The following is a 25,870-nucleotide window of genomic DNA, read 5'->3' as shown; positions in this document are numbered from 1 at the left end:
TCTGGGCTTGTGTTTACTACTCAAGTGAAAAAAATAGTGAGCTGTTGTTGGTTAGTTTGCTCTAATGAACTTTTTCTTGCTGTTTTCTTGTTACAAATACGGTGTTTTAGTGTAGTGCAGTGCCTAGTGCCATGCCATATGCTATACAGAATGCAGGCATCTTGACATCCATCTGCATCCATATCTCCACCTACTCACAGAATTTGTATAGTCAGCTATTACTATGGAACTTCCAAGGCCCATAGCTGCCCTTAACTGGGCAATAAGCTGCAATGTGGTCATGGATTACTTCCTAGTTCTCCACGCTTTATATAGCTATCCATGACCAATCTTTACTTCTTAATAATAGTTTAGAGTGTGGCTTCCTCTTTAAATCATTTCATTTAGTTACATAGAGTTATTCTGTGTTAGTCATTGTATCCACTCAAAACATAATCCACATAGTTACATCTCTCCATATACTAGCTTATATAGTTACATATAGTTTATTCTGTTTACCATATCTCTCAACTAAGTTCTCCAACTCACCAGACAAAAATTGAATATTAGCCTGCGTGTTCCTTCTGTTGACAGCCTGTTAACACTTGGTATCCATCTGCAGTGTAGAAACTGCCTTATGTCCACAGATAACAAACTCAGAGCACAAATAATTTGTGAGATGTGCAAATATTTAATCAGGAGGCCTCTTTCTCACAACAAAAACTGACTGTGAGCAGCATAATCTTCCAATGTGGTCTAAACAAAATCTCATTAAAATGTCTTATATACTGTGCCTGAAAACATCTGTAGCAAAGCCTCAGATCTATAAAAAGTAGGTCTGAGTGACAACCCAGTGCCTCATCTCCTTCTTGCATGTGTACAGCAGAGAATAACAAATAGAGTTAAATCCATTCAAATCTATTACTCCAAACCACTGTAATAATAAAAACGCCTTAGTGATAGGTGACTTTATAGTTAGGCACATAGATTCTCCACTTGCAAGGCTGGACAAAGGGTTATGGTGAGCTGTCTTTCAGACACAAGTATTTCTGTCATCACACATATAACTACAACATGGTGTTCGTGCATGAGTGAGTAACTGACTCACTTGGGCTAAACGAACCCTGAGTGGTTAACAGAGACATACTAGAAGTTTTCATACATTTGACAAATGCAGTCGGGACAATCATTCTGAATGGAATTATTCCTTCTCCAAGAATGATGGTTTGGTATGAAGAAAATATATTGGCTTTAGCAATTGGTTAAATAGTTGATATCTTTCAGTATTTGTCGGCATGGGATGAGATGCTTAACAGTCTAAGTTGCTTCACAAAGGATAGTCTGCACCTTTCATTCCAAGGCTTCTGCATATTGGCTAAAAGCCTTTGTTGCCCACTTTTAGGCAGAGTCCAGTACATAACAAACATAGCAAACCCCAAATTGGATCACATTAAGGTGGCTTTTCTCAATGCCAGAAGTCTCAACAACAAATTGCCCATTACGGAGGCTCTCCTGCATTTGGAGCACATCTGTATTTGAGCAATTTCAGAAACGTGGTTTAAATATAAAAAAAAACACTCAATTAATACCTGGTTTTATGCCCTGAGGACAGATGGCAAATGTAGCTGGGTCACCATATTTGTTGAGGATGAGTTTCCTCACCAGGCAGATTTGCAGAGACCTACTAACTGAACTGATAGAACTCCAGATCACCCTATACAAGACAAATGATCAGCTTATAGCCTATTGCAGGACACCCTCCATGTCCCCTGACAATCATCTAAGATTTCTAAATATACTCTATGAAGTCCCTATTAGCAAGAACTCAATTATATTGGAATACCTTAACTATCACTCAATATATTGAAGCACCTATACCTTTATTTTTAAATATTGTAAGCCTTGTATTCAACTTTTTACAACCTGACATTATTGAGAATGATAAAATCAGTTCACAGTACAAAAACAAATTTCAACCACATATTTTTCCTGACATTATAATTTTGAATGTGATAAACAAATACTCAGGAAAGACAAATATGTTATAACATTACCGTAGATCCCTTGGGGACTGTTGAATCCACATCACACTTTGTGTAGTTAGATGAGGATTTATCCTCCCTCAGGAAGAAGGAATAGTAAAGTGAAAGAAAAGGGAGGAAGAGAAAGCTTCTACAACCTACAGATAATAGTAACAAGTAAAATGAAAGGCTTCAGGAATAATCAATAATTCAGATAATGAACTAATTGAATTAGAAAACTGTGGGGAAGAAGAATCTGATGAGATTATATATTAAGGTCCCGCACAAAAGAATATACTGATTATAGATGATTCTCACTTAAGACATTAAGTGAAACCAGTAACATCATTAAATAAGGATAAAATCACGGCGAGCACATTAAGTGGAGTCAAATTACATGAAGTGGTTACAATGTATGAGGAGCTTCTGTTGAATAAGACGTGTAATGAATGTGTAGTAATGGCTGGATCAAATGATTTATCTAATGTTTCTTTAGAACATATGAAGGAGATATTAGTACATTTCATATTATGTGTTTTGAAAGTAATGTAAAGTTAAATGTCTGGCCTTTTCAGTCTATAACCACTCAAAGACTAAAATGTCTAATACTTGGTTAAGGAGACAAGGCTGTTTAAAAGGTTTTAATATGTTACCATTGTGGAAAGAAAGAGCCTACTGTATGGATTTGTTTGGTTCAGACATGGTGCATTTCACAAATAATCTTATGATTCAACTATTAAGAATGAATATAAGGAATTTTTAGAACATACAATACTTGGAAAGATAACAGGCTTGGAATTATTAAGGAGAGAGAGAGAGAGAGAGAAAACATCAATTATAATACAAATGGATGTATCAAAGGAAAAAGGAAGAACTTGATTTGATTATAAAACAACATCAGTTAAAATTAATTGCTGTTTTGGAAGCTTGGTCTATTATTTCCAGATTTCAATAAAAATGAAGCTGTAAGGAAAGATCACAATGGGATGGAGCAATGTTACTAAGTCATGCATCTATAAATAGTTTTATAGAAAAAAAAACGATGAAAAGGAAATCTTGAGTATTGTATTAAAAATATTACTGGATAGACAGAAATTAAAATTGTGTTAGCGTATAGAAAAATAAACACTAGTTCGATAGCAGAGATTACTTTTATTTAGACATAAAAGACATTCTTAGATGAGAAGCTGAATTTAATTTTGGGAGAATTCAGTTACCCTAGCATTAATTGGAAAACTGTATCATATAAGTCACAAATGGAATCTCCTTTTATAGATATGATGTATGAATGACTTTTCTCAACTGGTGGTAGAAACCACTAGGGGGCACAATATTCTAGATCTAATACCAGAATCTCAGAAGCTGTTGTACCAATGGGTTTATGAAATTCAAATCACAGGTCATTCTGTTTTAAGTTGATCAATAATTATTCTCTCTCTATCAGGAAAGAGATTTTATGATATGCAGGAGTTAAACAAATGTGAACTTTCAGATACAGTGATGAATGTGGACTGGAATAGGAAATGTCAAAATATGAGGGGAGAATTGTGGATGGCTGATAGTCAAAAATATTTGTGTGATATTTTTAGAAAAAAAAGATGTAAAGTGATAAAAAATGGTGAATGGTCTAATAACTGAAAGAAATAGAGACCAACCAATGTAACTTGCCACACGTTTTTGAAAAATATTTAAAAACAGATGAAAAGACTTAGTGCTTTCATCTTGACAAGTAACAAGACTTCAGAGTAAAGAACTGTTATAACTCCACTGCAATAAATACATATCATCCAACCAATCAAATGGCATTAATTTACATTTTACTGATTTACATTAACTTACTGGTCAAGATGAAAGTGCTAAGTCTATCCATGTTGGAGTGAATGATTTGATTCGTACCTCTCTGGAGTATATGAAGAGAGACATGACTGAGCTCTCAGATTATGTATCCCAGGCAGGTATGTCTCTACTCCTAAGCACCATTCTACCTTTACCCTGGATGATGCCTCAACATAAACAAAAAAATGATTGACATCAACAATTGGCTTAGCTTCTGTTGTCAGTTAAGGGGGAATCCAGTATCTATCAGCCTGGGAAGATATGGTCGACAGACCACACTGCTTTGCCAGAGATGGTCTTCACCTATCGTCTCTTGGCTTTCGGTTACTAGCAAAGGTACTTGCCTCCCCCATAGTACCTTTTTAGGCAATGTCACAACCAAATTCCTTATGTAAAAAATCCACTAGAGACAAATTCAGGTTTATGCTGCTTAATGCTAGGAGTCTAAATTGGAAACTGCACTCACTGGAAGCACTCCTTACCTTGAAAAATGCCAATGTCTGTCCAGTCACAGAGACATGGTTCAAGGCTGCAGAGCGCAACCCCAGCCATGCAAGGCTACAATGACTTCCACACATTTAGACCTCAAAACGAGCATGAAAGAACCAAAGGCAGAGGTGTATCCATCTTCATTAAAGACAAATACACCTCAATACTGGTTAAACTGTATGACTCCCTAGAGCTACTCCAAGTCCAACTAACTATAGCTGAAACCCCCCCTCCCAACCATGAACCATGGGAATCACTTTACCTACCTGGACCTACTTGAGTCACTCACTATACAGCCAGACACCTTGGTAATGGGTGATTTCAACTATCCTTCCATCGACTGGGAGTCATATATTAGCACACACATGCTTGCCGTAAGATTCCTGGACTTTGTTAATACAAATGCACTGGAACAGATAGTCTGCACCCCGACAAGGGGCTTGAGTGTCCTAGAATTAGTACTAACCAACATAAGGGGTCTGTACACTACCCCCTGCATGTTACCCTCCCTGGTATTGTCTGATCATAAATCAGTCTTGTTTGAAGTAACAATCATACATGACCCCCCTCAAGAGCAAAAGGGATGAAGAATTTCTCCAAAGCAAACTATAGCCTTCTAAGTGTGGCATAAAAAGTTTCAAACCCCCTACTACCACTGTCAACAATGACTCCTATACAGAGATATACACAAATGCCTTGTATAAACACCTATACAAAGGTGTAGACTCAGCTGTACCTGAATGGATCAAAACAAGGTCCTCACAAAAAAACAAGCCACCCTGATGGACACCAAGCATAAATAGGTTATACAACAAGAGGAAGAAACTAATGTCTAAGAACAAGAGGGAACTCACTCAGCAGAGGAAGGACACCCTCCACAGCTTGAACAAGCAAATTAGATTTCTTGTAAAGTCCTATAAACCAATTATGAAGCTAAACTAATATCCCTAGCTAAGAATACTCACAAGGCATTCTTTAGCTACATCATAAATCTAAACAAGAAGGCTAGGCTTTGTGCTGAACTAGTAGTGGATTGTACCACTCATACTCACTCTGAGGACATCAACAACCTGCTAGCAGACTTATTTGGCACAAACTTCATCCCCTTTCCCCACCAGACATACCCCAAAAAGCATACCTGTCATCAATTCTCTACCTAGTATCTCCAAAGAACAGCTCATAACCACACTCTCCATGGCCAAAAACACAGCGTCTGTGGGATCGGATAACATTCCAGGCTGCCTACTAAATGATCTAAAACAGTACCTAGTGGAACCACTTGACACGCTCTTCAACCACAGTCTAAGTACTGGCTTTGTCCCAGCAGAGTGGAAAACAGCAACAGTAATTCTGGTTGCACAAAGGAGGTCCATCAACTGACCCTGGGAACTATAGACCCATAAGCCTAACTAGCCTTATTTACAAGGCCATGGAGAGAATCATCATTGACCTTATCAGCAAAGACATAGTTGACCTTCAAACTCTTGATCTGACCCAATTTGGCTTTGTTAAGGATAGATCATGCTTATTAAACCTGGTGGACTTCTTTAAGAATGTCACCAAAGCCCTGGATGAAAGCAAAACAGTACATACAGCCTGCCTTGACTTAGCCAAGGCTTTTGACACAGCCCACAATTCAGGCATCATTGAAACACTTACCTACCTAGGAATTAACCCATATGTCACTAGATGGGTAGCTAACTGGCTCACCAACAGAATGCTTACAGTCAAAGTTGGGGATTCCACCTTTACCAGCAGACCAGTTACCAGTGGTGTAATACAAGGACCTGTGCTGGGCACCCTACTGTTTGGAATCTATGTCGCAGAAGTCCAAGTGAAAACAGATAGCCTATGGCGTATTAATTTGCCAATGACTGCAAACTGGGTGCAATCATTGAGTCTCCCAGCAATGCTGACATACTACAAAAAGGGCTTACATAGACAAATGATTGGTGCCAAAGCCACAGACTTAAACTAAATGCAAAAAAAATGCTTTATCATCACTTTCAGCAAAGGGAAGTCCCTGCAAATTACAATATTAACAGTACCCACTTAGCTCAAACCTTGTGGTGAGAGATTTAGGAACACAGGTTGATAGCAACGTTAACTTCAATCACCATGTGTCCTCAGTGGTAAGGAAGGCCTTCTATGTTGCATATCTCATAAGTAAGGGCATTGCCTCCAGAGCTAAGGATTTTGTAATTCCCCTATACACATTCCTCATCAGACCACTAATAGAGTACAATGCTCCCTTCTGTATGTACCTCACCAGACACCTGTAGCAGCTGGAGACACCTTAGAGGTTTCTCACTAAGAAAATTCAGGGCCTTTAACACATGACCTACATGGTTAGACTGAAGTCCCTGTCACTGTACTCTGTATCTTATTGGCTATTGAGAGACAGCTTGTGACTGGTCTACACAGCAGTCTCAGAGCCTGCCCTAATGGAAATGCTGCACATCCGCAAGTCAAATGAGACAAGAGTCACTCACTCTAGAGATCTGAACCTAGCCTGCAACATTAACAGGACATGCTGGAGAGACAGATATAGCTCTCAGAGATTGCCACTCCTCTGGAACAAACTCCTAATTCACATGAAACAGATTTCCTCAATAACCCTATTTAACCATAACTTAGACACCTGGATGGGAGACCGTAAATTTATCTTGGAGGTGTCACTTATGTACCTCTTGGATAAGGGCAGTCGGTGCTGATTATAGACTCACGTTGCAAATATAGACCATACAACTTGGTCAATAAGGGAGCAAGGGTAAACATGGTTAAGTTTATAGAGTCCCTCGGGCCAATAGCCTAGTAACTACTTATGAACCTATGAACATGAAGTAATAAAACAGATTAGAGATATTGGGGCAATTATTGGTAATACTATATATTACAAGTTCCATTTACAGGATATTAGAGTTATAGCAATGAGAAGGACTGGATTAATCTTTGGTACAATGGATTCATGAGACCCAAAGGTCTTAAAGGCATTATTTATAACATAAATAAATCTTGATTAAGTGCATAATTTAACATTTTGCATTTTATCCATTGCAGATGCTATAACCATAGAATCAACACAAAGAAGATAAACTCAAAAAAATAAATTTATGAAAAATTTGAAATATGAAGAGATTAAAATGTCTAAATCTTAATAGCACCATTTAAAGTTTAGCATTTTGGCTTTTATAGAAAAAGGATTATGGGAATATCTATGTCTTTCATTAAAAGATCATCCTGTACAAATGGGGAAAAGGGGGAATTTTGTTCAGAACAAAAATTAACAGAACTTAAAACAAATAAAAGAGGTTTATTACCCAAAGTATATTGAGATTGTGGAGCATTCTTCCCCTAAAGATTAGGGAATTGGATACCTTGAAAATTTTTAAAAGACAAATTGACAATTATATTGGACAGTACTTGTATAATATGCAGAAGGTGGCAAGGGATTAACTATGTAAGCTGCATCACAAAGCACCTCCCACCCGTTAAACAGACTGCTCCTGCAAGTTAAGCAGTTTGGTACACTCTAATCCTTCAAACAGATCCTAGATGATTCACCGTGAGCTTGAATGACCTATTTCTTCTAGAGAAAACTGGCATGGTCTGAAAGTGGCTACTAGCAAGGCATACATAGTCATAAGCCTCAGTTCCCTTGAAATTCTTATAAATTCTATGAATAGGCTTATTGTCCTCTTCAGTCATTCGTCAAATATATTGCAGTGTAAGAAGAAAAATAAATGTCGAGCATGTTAAAAAAGGCACATGCAAAGTTACTTGTTTTTGCCAACAACTGTACAGTCCCCTTCCATTCTATGCAGAACTCCAGTCATTATTTTACTTAATGTGAATGTCAATGCTTTTCATGTCAGACCACAGCAGAAATTATTTAAATGTTGTGCTTTTAAGTATTTCATATCATGCTGCTCAATCATTGTATTTGTCTGTATATCATCTCAAAGGTTCTTAAATTCAGTTGTTCAGAATATAGCCTACGAGTCTTCAAGAATTTGCTTGCTATAACCCCATGTTGGTATATTCTACCCCCCATAATTTCTGAAGGAATGTAAAACATGACTTGTCAGGAAAATGTCTTTCATACCATTGCAAGATTTTGTATTAGGTATCTATTTTTTTTCTGTTACAGATATTTATTTTAGTATTAGATACAACAGTCTGGTCTTGGCTCCACAGTGCTACATTTCAGATACAGACTTTCAAATAGAGCTGGATCAGGTATTATCTTACTAACCTGGCAAATGTTACCTCTAAGTAACTTATAGCACAATGGCACTAAATATACAGAATCAACTGATATTGCCAACATCCTGGCAGATAGGTTCAGTGCTAACTTTACCCCACTGTCACCCCCTAAAGGGCCCATCTTTAGACCAGAAGAATGCAAAGTTCCTGTAATCATGGCTGCACAGGTAAAAAACACACTCTCCAAAGCCAAGAACACAGCATCCATGGGACCTGAAAACATCCCAGGCTGTGTTCTACACAAACTACAGAATGAACTGGCACCCCACCTAAGTACCATGTTCAATCATAGCCTCACCTCAGGCTTTGTGCCCACTGAATGGCGCACAGCAACAGTTATCCCACTCCACAAAGGGGGAGCCACCACGGACCCTGGGAACTACCGTCCCATCAGCCTGATGAGCCTGGTCTGCAAGGCTATGGAATGTATCATCATGGAACTTATAAACAATGACATTGGTAATCTCCAAATTCTGGACCCCACCCAGTTCGGGGTTGTAAAAGGAAGATCATGTCTTCTAAACCTGATAGACTTCTTTGAAGCGGTCACCAAAGCTGTAAATGAGGGTAAGGTGGTTCACACAGCCTATCTAGATCTCGCCAAGGCTTTCAACACCATCCCCCACTCTGGAATTATAGACAAACTCACTAAACTAGGTATGAATCCCTATGTCACAAGATGGGTTGCCAAATGGCACACTGACAGAACCCCCACTGTGAAAGTAGCAGACTCTAAATCCAACTTCAGACCAGTGACAAGTGGAGTGCCACAGGGTTCAGTCCTGGGTCCTCTTCTGTTTGGTATCTACTTCTCTGAAGTACAGGCTAACACAGAAGGTCTTTGGCTAACAAAGCTTGCAGATGACTGCAAACTAGGAGCCATAATCAAAACTCCTAATGATGTGGACATCCTACAAAAGGTCCTCACTGAGACAGATGCCTGGTGTCAAAGCCGTGGCCTCAAGCTCAATGCTAAAAAGTGCATAGTCATCCCTTTTGGTAAAAACTTTGTACCCATGAACTACCACATAGGCGATAGTCTACTTAACACCGAAAGTGTGATAAGAGACCTTGGGACACAGGTGGACAGTCGTCTCTCCTTTGATAATTACATTGCCACAGTAGTCAGGAAATCCTTCTACATGGCACACCTCATCACAAAAGGTTTCTCATCCAGGAAAAAAGAGGTCATTGTTCCCCTGTACTCATCACTCATTAGACCCATTATAGAGTACAGCACCCCTTTTGGTATGTACCTCACAAGATATTTCCAACAACTGGAAACACCGCAGAAATACCTCACAAAGAGGATTACTGGCCTCAAACAGATGCCCTATGCAGACCATCTCAAAAAACTCCAGTTTTACTGTGTCGCATATCACCTACTCAGAGGCAATCTCTGCCTAACATACAAAGCTATGTCAAACCCAGAGCTGTTGGACATGCTTCACTTAAAGAAATACCAGTCATTCCGAGCTACACACTCTAGGGACCTAAACCTTGTCACCACAATAAACAGAACATGCTAGAGGGATAGATTCCTGTCCCAGAGACTTCCCATACCCTGGAATAAAACTACCTATATATATATATCAAACAAAGCTCCTCATTAGCACTCTTCAAGAAAAATCTTGATGATTGGATGGGAAATAGGAAATTCATCCCGGGGATCACGTCTGTGGCTCTGCTTGACAGGGGCACAGGAAAATAATTTTCTTGGGTTGCAAAAGCCAGGGTACCGTTTGGCTAGGCTTATAGAGGCCCTAGGGCCAATAGCCTAGTACCTGCCTATGAACCTATGAACCTATAAGAAACAGAATGCAATGGCCATTTCTGATGGCTTTCCACATGTATTTCTTTTATTTATTTTACATTTGTTAACTGGGTAAAGTCTGGCTGGGCAAGTAGCCTGTCTTCAGCGGAGACCCAGGGAGTTTAGCTCCGTAACAATAGTACAAAAAGATTACAAAATTTTTTTAAAGATTTACAAATAATATACAAAAAGTTTGACAGTTGTCAACAATAATAATTTACAAAAAGGTGAATGTAAAACAGAAAACATTACATTTCTTAAGGCTTATTACAGACAGTAATATGAAACTCATTAGATTATAACTAAAAAACATTGTGGCATTTTCATTTGGTAGAAGTAAGACAAGAAGATAGCAGAATAGAAAACATTTGATAGAAGGCATGAGAAACTAGCCAGGAGTATTACAGGAGCATAGCTATTATTGAGTAAGGTATTCCTTTAGGAGTTTTTTGAAGCTATGATGGTCTGTATTTTTTAAGATATTCTGGGGTAATAAGTTCCACTGTTTGGCTACTTTGAAGGAGAAGAGAGAGTCACTGAATAAATTATGGGACTTTGTAAGTTTGAGTATAAGTTTATCGGATGATCTAAAGGTCCTGGGGTTGGTATTTAGTTGCACTAGGTTGGAGAGTGCAGGGCAGTTTTCAGGTGTGTGGGTAATAGAGTGTGGGCAGTGGTGAGCTGATTAAGCATTTACAGACTGGGAAATTCAAGCCAGTCTAATTTTTGAAGAGCGAGGCAATGATGGGTCCTGTTGGGTATATTAGCAGCAAATTTTGCTATTTTGTTATAGCAGGAATCAAGTAGAAGTAAATCAGACTTGTGCAGGTTAGTGAAAAGTTGAGAACAGTAGGAAAGAGTAGATAGGAGGTGGGATCTGGCTGTGGCTAGTCTGGCATTTTGAGTAAGGTAAGGTTTGGCCCTATATAGAGCACCAAGTTTAATGTGAACTTTCTTTATTGTGAGTGGTATGTGTTTATTGAATGTTGGGTTGTTGTCTATCGTGACACCAAGTAGTTTTGTTTGATTAACTGATTCTATTATAGTGCCATTAGTGGAGTAGATGGAGCGAGGAGGTGGTTTTGTTTTGGATTTCCTGTTAGAGAAGATCATTACTTTTGTTTTGTTTGGGTTTAGGATGAGTTGAAGTTCATTTAGGTAATTTTCAATATCTAGAAATGACTTTTGCAGTTTATCTTGGAGTTCTTGGGGTGTGGAAGCAGAACAAATAAGAGTAGCATCGTCAGCATATTGAATAATAGAATCAGATTTAGTGGCAGTGTTCAGACTATTTGTGAATATAATAAAAAGGAGAGGGCCAAGGATGGAACCCTGAGGAACCCCAACAGAGACTGGGAGGAGTGTGGAGAGTTTATTATCCCATGTAGTTGCCTGTTGTCAATTAGTAAGATAGCTAAAGAACTAGTTGAGAGCTGTAGAGTTGAGGTTGAAGGAGGCTAGAGTGTTGAGTAGTAGTTGGTGGGATACCATATCAAAAGCTTTGGACATATCAAGGAATATAGTAGAGACTATATTTTTAATCTTATGATGACTCTAGTAAGGAAGCATTGTAACTTGCCAAGCTGTGTCAGGACTGTTACTCAAAGGCAATAAAATACAGTGTTCTATTCAGTAATGGGTTAGATCAATGAGGTAAAGACTAAACAGTTATCTTCCTGGTGTGGCTGGCATACCCTTTATATTAGGTGAGTTCCATAATATGTTTCTCTGACTTTGGTTGATAAATACAGGTCAAAGTTTAAACTGCTGTCTATGATTTCCCTAGAGCTTTAATGATGTTTTTTTTAGGTTGTCACCATTTATTTTGTAATCATAATGTCTTTTTTGCCAAGTCTTATAATCCTACATTTATTGACATCAAATGACAGGTTATTACTACCGATCCAAGTATCTATTTTACTGACCATCATTTAGGACTTCAGCATGTTTTATCAAAGTAATTATATTTCATAAATTGAAATTATCAGCATATTTTGATGTCCATAGCAGATTTCCCACCATTGTATTTGAGAAGTAAAGTCCAAAAAGAAATGATACTGCTAGAGTACCGTGAGATATCATTTGTAATACTCATGAAGATGGACAGATGACCCATAACTTTGACTTGTGTCCTGTTGTGTAACTTGCATTTTACTCACTGAGCTACATCTGACCTGACATTTAATGTTTTTAATTTATTAATTATTGTGTTCTGTATAATAGAGTTGATGTCTTAGCAAGGAGAAGGTAAGTAGCATACACTGCCAGTCCTTCATGAAATGTTGCTTTTGCTTCTTCAAAGAATGCCATGACAGGTTTCATAGAATAATGTTCAAGATAAAGTGTCTAAGGGTGGCTGGGTCTGATGTGTCATCCCAATGTGAACTTTTACCACAACAGCTTCATTAGTTCATAGATTTACACTAAACCACTGTTGTTTCAACCAATGTTTTAGTCTTACCCAACAATTATATAGAAGAAGAATCATTGAAGTTGACCTAATGGTTCAAAAGATGACAGTGGGAGATAGGGTTATGTTGGGAGATAAAATGTTTTAGTAAAATTCATTATCAAATTTTGTAATATTTTTCATTTTTTTTGTCAACTGTGTTAGTTTGTCATAACCTAGAAGCATTATCAAATTAATTATCATCACTGCCCTTCCATACATGCTTTTAATGGCCCTTGCACCTCCAATTTATATGCATTAAATCTCTGCCAGAACCAAAAGGCTTGCTCCCATTTCTCATAAACCCCTTCATCACAACCCTAGCATATTGGATCTACCATGGATGCATCCTTCCCAACCTTGCTGGGATATAAAATGTTATCTAATCACTTCCAGGCAAACATTCTAACCTTCCTAGCTTTAATGACATATCTTGGTAACTGGCATACATATTCTCAGCTTGTAATATCTATTTCTTCTTTTATGCCTTTGAACCCATTTTATTTCATTTTGTCTACTACCTTAGCTTTCAGTTCTCTTAGTGCTCCAGACAGTCTGCTTACTAATCTCAACCATTGACTAGGATGGACTGGAACAAGTAATAACGTAGAGACAGCACAAAGAAGTTACCTCTTGTAGTCTTTGATCTAACACCAGTCCTACTATTTTTCATCTCTTTAAATCATAATTCAACATCTTCATTAACTCATCATAACTCCTAGTCACTGAATGTTGTACTGATGTCCCAGCCACAGGACTCCTCTTACACTTCCACTATCAGTGGCAAAAGTACAAACCAGATAGGACTAAAATCTCCAGATTTTATTTCCTTTAAAATGGCTGATAAAAAAACATTTTAAGTATATTTTTATTGCAGGGGGACGTGCCTCTTTGCACCTCCTGAAGTGGAAATCGAGCCCCCACACTTTCAAACTTATATATACCATCTCCATAGTTGCACCAACTTTAACAAGGGGGGAAATTGCCCCAGAAAAGGGCACCAGTACTAGCGCAACTTGCCAAAAGTGATTTTCTATGGAGCTGTGATCCTAGGCATTTTGAACCTTGAGAAAATGATGCTTGAAAAATCAATCTTTATCCACCTGTCAGATAACAGCACTGTTGTCTCATCGTTTGAGTTAGTACATAGGGAGACAGACAAGAAATCAACTGTGGTTTGACTGCTGGGCAATACTGAAAGACATTTCACAGAAAGCCACTTTCAGCAAATGCTAACTGTGCATTTTTCCCTTCAAGTATATATATATATATATATATATATATATATATATATATATATATATATATATATATATATATGTGTGTGTGTGTGTGTGTGTGTGTGTGTGTGCCACAAAAAATATATTTTGGTGTTTACTGAAAGTGTCTTTTAGTAATAGTGTTTTATGATATCTGCCATCAGAGATATCTAATTTGAGATGTCAACATGAACCCAGTGTATGATTTAGTTCTAGTGCTCTGGTCTTAGTAGTGTTAAAAATCTTATAAACCAAAAATGTACCAAACTTCTTCTGGTTCAGTAGGGAATATTCAGATACTGTTCAGTTCTTTTAAGTGTACCAGTGCATTGGCAACAGTCAGGGAGATTTTGCCTCATTGCCTTGTAACTTATATCTACTTATAATAGATTTCTGTGTCTCCACAGCCAATATTTCAAGGTATAGAATAAATAAAATTGGAAACAGAGAATACTCTTGATGAGACCATTGCAATAGCTTTAATGAGAGCAAAGGACAACTATATGTCTTTGTCTGAGCCCGTGAATCTGAGAACATTGCCAAAATTAGATCTATAAATTATTTTGAAAATCAAAAAGCATACAAACTTTCAAGCACAGCACTGTACTCTTCTTCTCTGATGAATACCAAGCTTACTGTTGTCAGCTCATCATTACTGTTCTACAGAGCTCTCACCAGTAATTCTAGCTTTAATATATTACTAAATGTCTGCTCTCCCTCAAACCCACATTCAGCATGTTCAATTTAGTGCTAATGTTGCTGTTGTGTATCATGATTAAGTACAGGTGCTAGATGTCAAACAAGGATCTGTACATTCCTTTGAAAAATTACTAATATGGTTTGTTTCCATTATTTGGTTAGAACTTTCTTAAACAGTCTTTTGAGATGGTATCACCTTATCTGTACTTCACCTTCATGTTTCTATCAGTGAACCTTTGCTGACCAGAATTTTATTTTCAGGTGACCCTTCATTGATTCTAAAACTTCCTTAGAAGTCTTAGAGACCATCCTTTCATTTACGTGTACTGTTACCTTTTGCCCTCCTGCATCCCACAGATATTTCTGTATTTCCTTATTTTATTGCCCCCTTTTCAATCTGAAGTATATATAGGATCTCATAATGAGTGTGTTTCTTATCCAGAAAATGCTGCGTTTTATTTGTTTAAGCACCAGAGACAGGTAATAGCTGTTGAAGTTCTTCTCTTCAGTGGGCATTTACATTGGGTCTCTGTGTGCATTGGGGGCTTTTAGTCCAACTGTTAAGGCACCAGAGACAGGTACTACCTTTGGATGTCTGCAGTAGTTTATTGTCTGAAGACTGTGTGTGCATTTGTGGGATTTTCATCATTCAGGGCTTTCATTTTGTTGTTGCAGTAGCCTTTTAAACTTCTCTGTTACTTTTTAGTGGATTTTATATCCTTCTAATCCTTTCCTATTTCTTAAAAAGGATGATGATAGTAAGGATTGTTTTCTTTTTTTCTGTCTTTCTTTTTCTTTCTTTCTTTCTTTTCTTTTTGGCTGCAGTGACTATCCAGAAAGTGAAGTCTATTATTTATCACAGCAGAAACAGGAAGTATCTACACTGAGGTACTTGTTTTGAGTCTCTACATTCATTGGTGTGGAGAAATTTTATATGAATTGTTAATGCACTTAGAGATAGTGTATTAAGAGAAGCGTACTTGTTCAAGTATATGTGTGCGACTGAAAATGTACAAAATATAATTTGTGGGTAAAAAGGAGTGCAAAATAAGTCAAAAATAAAAAGAAATAAAAGCAATATTACTGATGATCACGTGATATACAAGATAATACCTGGTATAGATGAGCAGTCAGACAGTATAACCAATCCAAGCAATGTAGCTACTGGGATGGGAAAGCATGTTTCAGATCTATTACTCATATTCATTTGCAGTGTAGATGTCAGGATTACTTTGCAAACATATGTGATAGTTTCAGTCAGTCTGTGCAGCAAGTTTACATGTAGGGGAGACAAAAGAACAGAATAAAACAGAAATATTTGTGGATGGAATTCAGATGTATAATGTGAATGCAGTACTGACTGTAAGCAACCATGACATTCGGCCATAAAAAATGTAATTAAAGCCAAGAATATTACTGTTAAGCCCAATAAATATGCTGCTGTTAAAAGCTACCTTTAAATCACTGAATCTTCCCAACACTAGGTACAGATCTCCATGTACTTTTCATAGATATTCAGGACATGAACTGGTACTATTAGGTCAGATTATGCACAGTACAGCAATACAAGATAATATTAGAGGCAGTATCCTGAAAACACAAGTAGAGCAGCAACATATATTGGTTTCTTACTATGATTAAGAGGATTTATATTCCACATTTATGAATGATTCATAAATTTCTGTACTCAACAACATGAACATTGCTTACAGTCAGAAGGATAGTATTAATGCTACTAATACATAAAATACGAACATGAAAAAATAGCTGGAAAGTCAGCAAAAATACTTGTAAGGTCCAAGGTCCACTATGAATATAAAATTGCTGATAGACTGACAGTGACAAAGGCAATGGTACAATGCACGATACTGCTAGGAAAACATTGCTGGAACATTCTGTTTAAATCAGTCATACTTCTTACAAGTATTATAATAGAAATATAATTAGAACTACTTTACTGAGAGTTTTGAAACAGAATTCTCAGAACACTAATGTGTTTTTCATGCATGACCTGATCTATTTACAGATTTAAGTTGCCCACAAAGGGAGTAATGTACTTCAATTTTAGCTGGGTCTACCAGTTATACATGTACCAAAACAGCACTTAGAATCAGGACTGAATGGCAATTTAAGTGAACGGAAACTATAATTGGAAAGCAAGTGAAGCTAGTAGTGAAAAAAATGCAGGTTTAGACCAGACCTCTCAGCTGTACATATTTTCGCAAATAAAATTGTGGTTTTCTAACAAATCACTGGCAAATCATTGAAGATTTAAGTAAAAAAATAATGACAAACATTTGCATTTCAGACTTCATACCCTTCAAAATAATTCATGCCAAATAAAACATCTGTTATTCTATCTACTTTCTAAGTTTGTAAGAACAATATTTAAAAGTTGTCCCTATTTTGGGGCTTTGCCCCCCCCCCTTTATTTATGGCTTTGTCCAGATTTCTTGCCATAAACTGGTTGAGAGGTATGGTTTAGAAAGTGCATTAACCCTAAAGACTTAAACAAATGGATTAAAAAGACAAGCTGTTCACTTCAGGTAGTTGAGGAATTTGCTGATTTGGATCTAGATATTCTAAATATATCTTATTGTAACTGGACAAGCTGAAAGGTCTGAGAAGGTGTGGTTGCATTCCTATATATTGCTGTGGAGGATGCTGTGAAGGTATTTAACTCTATTACTCTTTTTTAAGAGATGAAAGAGCAAATAATAATAACAGAGATAAATTAATAGTTATTGACAGCCCAATCAGAATATGCCATTTACTAGCACAGATGATTGAGGTTATGACCCGCTAATGAACTGTTTCCTGTAGTCCAGAGCTGATTACCTCACCCTCAATTTGCCTTAACCATTATCTGGGATAATTCAGAAACTGAGCTAAGTTTCTCAGTGTTCTCAATAAGTATGCATTTAGTATCAGCTTATGAACCTATGAACAGGAACTTTAGGCCTTTTAAAGATTATAAATGCATATGTTACTGAATGGAAGAACAGAGATACAAAGACTGTGAATTTAGAGAGTTGCATGATTCTGTAATAAGAAATATAATAATTTTGGTATAAAGAATGGTCCCAAAAGGGGCATAGTTTTAAGAATAATAGACCTGACCTTATCTAAAGCTGTGGACTGGTGCAGGAGAAATAAAATTACTAGTATATAATTAAAAGTATTAGCAGATAAACAGATGAATGTAAAATGAATATGAGTTAACTTTGAGGACATTAATTAATAAAGGCAAGATATAAGAAAAAGTAATGCATATGGGAAAGAGAGCCATGAGGAAATGATTATTTAAAGGGGATGGTAGACAGCTCACACAAGTTTAATTCAGGCTTATAGTACATGTGGATAGAATGATGACGTTTTACATTAAAAAGATTCTACAGAATCTGTGCTAGGAAAGACTGTTCTGTACAATGTGTGAAGGTAAAAAAAACAGTATATTAAAAAGAATTTGCATGTTTCTGAACAAAAATATGAAAATTAACTGGCTATTGATACTGTGGAAGTGAAGAGACTTGATACTCTTGTGATGGGTCCCTACTCCATGCCAGCAATCAAGGAGACTCAATCCTCACCACAGACTCAAGTGAGGGACGGTTACTAAGAGCAAAGATGGATTCACACAGGATTTTCAGATGCAGCTAATTCCCTTAACAGCACAAAGGGAGCATGCTCCAGACCTGGGGCTGGACTCTCTTCCTCTCTCCTGGCCCACACAGAACTCTACACTGAATACTTTGATGTCCTATGCCCCTGTTCCCAGTAGCTGACACACACACTTGGATATTTGAATTTTTCGCACACATACACACCTAGGAAAAGTTGGCACAGATTTACTAGCTGTGCCCTTTTCTGCCTAGACTCAGGTAATCACTCAGCCACTAGTCAGCTATCCTAAGGCTATTACAAAGGATATTCATTTCTACTAGGTAAAATTAATACTAATACAAATGATAGGGAGTGACCAAAGCAGCAAGGCTTTTAGGAACAGCCACAGTGTCACTAAAACAAGCATAAGTACTCTCAAGATGTTAAGAGTACTCTCTAAAGAACCAGCCACAATGAAAGGTATTAAAATATTTAATAATAAATAAAACAAAAAACAGGATAATACTGAATACAGTAAACAAAAGAGTTTCAACCACAGAGATATAAAAATAATGCAGTTGGATAGTTTCTCACAGATGCAGAAAACAATACTAAACTATTCTTACTAAATGTCACTGACTGGTTAAAGGATTACTGTTCCCTGACTGCTTACTAAAGCAAGGCAAGCAGATGTGTGCTGAGTGTCTTACCACAACAAATGGCAGAAGTCTCTCTTTATCTGTGTGGAAGTGTGTGATATATCCTGTCATAAATCTTTCCTTTCAGGTTCCAAAGCACTTCTGGGAGAGTTCCAAAGAAACAAGATGCTAGTTAGAGGATGGCATTACCTCTAGTCACCTGACTCTGGTACAATACACACATAGAGCTTTGCTAAAATCTGTGGCAGCATCTGAAAGCTATAACACAATTTTAAAATGTCCACCCTTCCAAGGTTCTCAGATAAACATACACATTTAATCAGTTACAAAAATACAACCTAATATACATGCATACATTATTTCTGTCCAGTAGGATGTACTGTTGATGCAGTTTTAAGACAAGTAACTTTAAAAATATATTTTTAACTCAAACATCTGTACAAATCAGTGTGATAGTCAAATAACATAAAATTCTTTACAAAACTCCAGCTAGCTATGTTGGCATATGTACACATGTACTGCCCTACTCTCCCTGGCACAGATGGCACTACCGCATAACATCACATCTCTCCCCCTTTTGAAAACTCAAGCTAGTTTTTCAAGTGACTCTGAAAAACATTGCTTGAGAGAAATGGGCCTGTCTTGTAACAATTTAACCAACACCATGTCTTGACAGCCTATCTGCATTGGTATTACTGACCCCACCATAGTGCCAGACTGTCATGTCATAAGCCAGCACACCTACGCTCCACCTTAATAACATGGCATTTTGTTGGCTGGCTTGATGTAGCCATGTTAAGGGATTGTGGTCTGTAACCACAGAGAATTCCCTTCCATACAGATAGGGCTGAAGTTTCTGCAGTGCCCATACTATGACTAGCCATTTTTCTCTACAGCTGTGTAACATTCCTCCCTGGGTTTGAGTCTATGACTGAGATATACAACTGGGTACTCTTCTCCCTCTGAGGGAACCTGGCTGAGTACAGCCCGCACCTCATGGTTTGAAGCATCCACCTGCACAACAAATTCTTTGTTGTAATCTGAACTGGCTAACATAGGGGGTCTGTCATAAGTCCCTTTAAGCTTTTGGGATGCTGCTCACAGGCTGAGGTCCACACTACCTTATCTGGCCTGTTTTTCCTCATCAGGTCTGTGAGGGGAGCAGCTGTTGTACTATAATTAAGAATGAACTTTCTATAGTACCTTGCTTTCCCCAAGAATGCTCTCACCTGCCTTTTGGTAACAGGGGTAGGCCAAACCTGAATAGCTTCTACTTTGGCAGCTGTGGCCTGATATTACCACTCCCCACTCTAAGTCACAAGTAGGACACTTCTGCCATACCCATCTGACACTGGGCTTAATGGTCAACCCTGCCCTTTGCAGTCTACCCAGGACCTCTCTGACATGCTGAAGGTGTTCTGGTCAGGAATGACTGTAGATAGCAATATCATCCAGGTAAGCAAGAGCATAATCTCCTGCTCTTGCTAGGATATGATCTAAAAGCCTCTGGAAGGTTGCTGGAGCATTTTTCATCCCAAAGGGCATCTTCATGCATATAATCCAAAAGGGGTCACAGAGGCTGACCTCTCTCTAGTGGTGGGAGTCAAGGGCACCTGCCAGTAGCCCTTGGTCAAATCAATAGTGGTCAGATACTTAGCCCCACCCAGATGCTCTAATGCTTCATCTGTCCTAGGCATTGGTAAGCATCTGACTCTGTGTGACTATTATGTTTTCTGTAGTCCATACAGAACGGGATTCTGCCATCCTTCTTTGGTACTAGTATCACTGGGGAGGCCCAGGGACTGCCGGACTCCTGAATTTCCCCCAGTTCCAATATTTCTTGTATCTCCTCCCTCAGAGTCTATCTGAGTCACTCAGGCACCCTCAAAAAAACTCCAAGTAGCAGAAACGAACACCAGCCACAGAGATGGAAAATTAAGCACTTTAATTCACATATCCTGGTACCTCGGCATTGAAGGCAAATTGATGCGTTCTTATTCTTTTGGTGTTTCACTCAGGCACCCTGTAAGGGGGCCTGCTTGATAGGTCTTTGGGATCCTGTATCCACATGGTACCAGCTGGTTGCACCCAGGTTTCCCAGTGAACATACCCCCAAACTCCTGCAACATTGCTCAGATTTCTCGAACCTAGGTTGGGGATAGCCACTTGGACTTTGCTACCCCTTCCACTGAAGTGCCTGTCCGAATCTCACTGAGGAGATCAGTCATCAAATCTCCCTTAGACTCCTCCTGCCACCAACTGCAAATACTCAGCACCAAGGCCTCCCTATCATGGTAAGGCTTTATCATGTTAACATGGTACAGTTTGTGCCCCACCTCCTGCCTAGCAGGTTTACCATGTAATTAACATCACTGACCTTCATTATCACTTCAAGAGGTCCCAACCAAGCTGCCTGCAGCTTATTGTGTCTGACAGGAATGAGCACCATAACCTGCTGTCCCACAGCATAATCTCAAGCTCACACATTCCTGTCATACTAAACATTTTTCTGCTGTTGGGCTCCTGCCAGGTTCTTCTGGGCCAAGCCTAAGAGCTCCCTAAGCCTTGTCCTAAAGTTTAGGACATATGCCACAACAGACTCCTTGTGGGGTTCACACTCACCCTCCCATTCATCACGAATCATATCTAAAACCCCCTCACCCTATGGCCATACAGCAAATCAGAGGGTGAAAAACCTGTGGATCCCTGCGATACAGCTCTATATGCAAACAGCAGATGGGGAAAATATTTGTCCTACTCTCTCTTAAGCTGGTCTGCAAATGCCCATAGCATGGTCTTTAGTGTAGAGATTAACCTCTCCACAAGACCATTAGTCTGGTGATGGTAGGGGTGGTTTTTAGGTGCTTCACCCCACAGCACTTCCACAGACAAGCCAGCAGGTCTGACATGAAATTGGCACATCTGGCAGTCAGTATTTCTCTCAGGAAACCTATGCTGCTGAAAATCTCTAACAGAGCATTTGCCACCTTCTCTGCCTTGATAGAGGATAGAGTCACTGCCTCAGGGTATCTGGTAGCATAATCTACTCCCACCAGGTTATACTTTTTCCCTGTGGGATATGGGGTACTCAGAGGCCCCAAAGTATCCATAGCTACCCTCTAAAACAGCTCCTCAATCACAGGCAAAATCTTCAAAGGAGTCTTGACCTTGTCTCCTGCCTTGTGTACCTTTTGGCATTGCTCACAGGTCCTGCAGTACCCTGTTACATCCCTTGCAATCACAGGCCAATAGAAGTTCTGCATAATATGTCTCTTGGTATGCTTTATCCCCACATGACCTGCAAAAGGAATGTCATGGGCTATAGCTAAAAGTGCCAGATGGTAGGCTGTGGGCACTACCAACTGCTGTATTACCTCACCCTCTAGCCTTCCCTCAGGGGTCGACACCCTATACAGGAACCCTTTGTTCCAGTATACCCTCTTTTCCTTGAGAATCAGGTACCTCCTTAGCTACCTCCCTCAAGCCTCGTAATGTAGGTTCCGAAAGCTTTGCCTGTCTTAATTCTACCTTTGTGACCCTTCCCAGTAACCTTTCTACTGGAAGCCCAGTCTATTCTGACAGCAGTGCCTCACTGTCAGCCTGGGTACTACCACTCATGTTTGCTATTGCAGTCACCCTGTCCATGGAAACATCAGTACCTACCAACATCTGTAGCTGTCTTTCAGGCTCACTGCTACAGGGTCACTCTCTCCCTGAAATAGCTACCTCACAAGCCCCAGCTTCAGGTGTGGGGTCTATCTGGGTCTCCCCCGGGCTACCTGACCCATATGCCTGTCTCCAAGCCTGAGTGCATGTAACTGCATGCACACATGGCTCTGCATTATCAAAATCATTCTCTATCAAGACATCTGTAGGGATATCATTAAACATACCTACCTGCTTGCTTCCTTTTCTACTCTCCCAGTCAAGGAGGTGATCTGGCCAAAGATATTTGGAATGGGGTCCCTCCTAAAGCTCTGACTGGAGTGGACTGCCCAAGCAAGTACTGCTCCTCTTTAACAACTGCAGGGTTCACAATGGTTATGTCAGAAGTTGTGTCCGTTTTACTGGTGGCCTGTCTTCCATCAACTTAGACAGGATACAAACTATGGTGATAATTTGTTACCCCTGTTATCTCCAGACAACTTACCACTGGCATGCTGTTATTCCCACTTGCTGTCTCCTTCACTTTTGTTCCCCATCTTGCCTCAGTGGACATTGATATGTTACATGGCCCCTCTGGTTGCATTTAAAAAAATCTCACTCTTGGTCCTGGCCATGACTTGAACTTGTAGCTTCTCTTGTTACTGGAGTACTCTGTTGGGGTGGCTTAGGTTGCCCACCTTGAGTTCCCTTATAACCATGTGCAGCACTGGATATCCCTTCTTGTGCAGTGGTGCCCTGCTTGCTAAGTAGATATCCCCTTTTCTCCCCAGCTTATCTTCAGAGTTACACTCCGGGTCTGCCAACCATGTCCTCAGGCAAAGTGCTAAGGGCTTGTTTCCTCAACAAAAGATCTGCCAGCCCTTCAAAAGTGGTGACCTGACACCACTCACCCACATATGAAAATAAGTGCTTAACTCAGAAATATAATCACATACACTTTCATCTGCCTTGCATCTATGCTCATGAAACTGGATCCCTATCAACAACTTCAAAAGCCCTGTCACATAAACACCGAAAGCTGCCACTTGATCAACAATTAAACCAATTATCCATTTTCCAATGTTAACATAATAACCATATATTTGCATAACTTCTGTATATTAACTAACTAACACATTCCAACTACCAGTATTAACTTGGCCTCCAGTTCAAGTCTCTTTAATTCCAGATGGGTTTTAAGTCCTCTGAGAAAAAGGGGAACTGTCCTGTTTCTGAGGGCTACAAATCACCATCACCAGGCTGGTTATCCTTTTTCCTGCTGGTCCCTACTGCAGCTGTGATTAAGGAAGAAATAATTTCCTCCTTAGTCAGGTTGTCATGTATTGGCTTTGCTCACCTTGGCCAACTGGTTCTTTGTCAGCTTGCTATAATCCTCTGCTGACATCCTTCCCTGCTTTCCCTGACTAAACTAATCTATCAAAAATAAATAAAACTGTTGTAAAAATGAAATTCTGTATGTTTACTTTGTGGCTGCTGAGATTACACACACCTTCAGTGACAACTGCCCACTGGCTACTGCAGTTCTATTAATATCCCATCCAACTGCCTCCAATATGTGATGGATCCGTACAACAGGCCAGCAATCCAGGAGACTCAGTCCTCACCACTGACTCTGGTGAGGGATGGTCACCAAGAACAAAGATGGATTTGCACAGTATTTTCAAATGCAGGTCCCTGCACCAAGCACAATTTCCCTTAAGAGCACACAGGGAGGACATTCCAGACCTGGGGCTGGACTCTCTTTCTCTCTCCAGACCCACACAAAACTCCACACTGACCCCTTTGGAGCCCTGTGCCCCCATTGGATATTTGAGTTTCACACACACACACACACATACATACACACCTGGGAAAAGCTGGCACAGATTTACTAGCTGTGCCCCTTTCTGCCCAGACTCTGAGGTAATAACACTACCACCAATCATCTTCCCTAAGGCTATTACAAAGGATACCTAATTATAATATGTAATATTAATAATAATACAAATGGTAGGGTGTGACCAAAGCAGCAAGGCTTTCAGGAGCATCCACAGTGTCACTAAAACAAGCATAAGTACTCTCAAGATGTTAAGAGTATCTCTAAAGGACCAGGCACAATGAAAGGTATTAAAATATTTAATAATAAATAATAAAACAGTAAACAGGATAATACTGAATACAATAAACAAATGAGCTTCACCCACCAAGATATAAAAAATAATACAATTGGATAGTTTATCACAGATACAGAAAACAATACTAAATTATCCTCACTAAATGTCCCTGACTGACTAAAGATTACTGTTCCCTGACTACTTACTAAAGCAAGGCAAGCAGATGTGTGCTGAGTGTCTTACCACAGCAAAAGCCAGATTATCTCTCTCTTTGTCTGTGTGGATGCGTTTGATATATCCTGTCATAAATCTTTCCTGTCAGGTTCCAAAGCATTTCTGGGAGAGTTCCAAAGAAACCAGATGCTAGTTAGAGGATGATATCAACTTTGGTCACCTGACTCTGGTACAATACACACATAGAGCTTTGCTAAGATCTGTGGCAACATCTGAAAGCTTTAACACAATTTCAAACTTTCCACCCTTCCAGGGTTCTGTGATAAACATACACATTTGATCAGTTACAACAATACAACCTAACATATGTGCATACATTCTTTCTGTCTAGCAGGACCTACTGTTGATGCATTTTTAATACAAGTAACTTTACAAATATATTGTTAACTCAAACATCTGTATAAGTCAGTGTGATAGTCAAATAACATAAAATTCTTTACAAAACTCCAGGTAGCTATGCCTGCATATGTACACATGTATAGCCCTACTGGCACAGATGGCACTACCTCATAACATGACAACTCTAAATTGTGAAAATGCATATGAAGATTGTGCAGGTCATATTGTTTTAAATATATGCTCATAATTAATGGATAGAATATTGAATTTTAAACTATACACTGGTGAAGAATGTAATACTTTGTTTCAAGATATTCTCAAAGCTTTGGGCCTTTTTGGCAATGAAGAGATTCATGTGCATATTGCATTAGGGGAATAGCAAATAATACATGTATAGAAAAACAATCACACCTTTGCAAAGGCTTTTTAGATACTGTGCAGACCCATTCCAATGATATCTTGCAT

The sequence above is a fragment of the Protopterus annectens genome, chromosome 16.part0 (assembly GCF_019279795.1).
Source record: "Protopterus annectens isolate FY-2018-M chromosome 16.part0, PAN1.0, whole genome shotgun sequence".
Taxonomy (NCBI): domain Eukaryota; kingdom Metazoa; phylum Chordata; order Ceratodontiformes; family Protopteridae; genus Protopterus; species Protopterus annectens.
The sequence above is the reverse complement of the archived record's forward strand: the minus strand, read 5'-3'. Positions refer to the sequence as shown.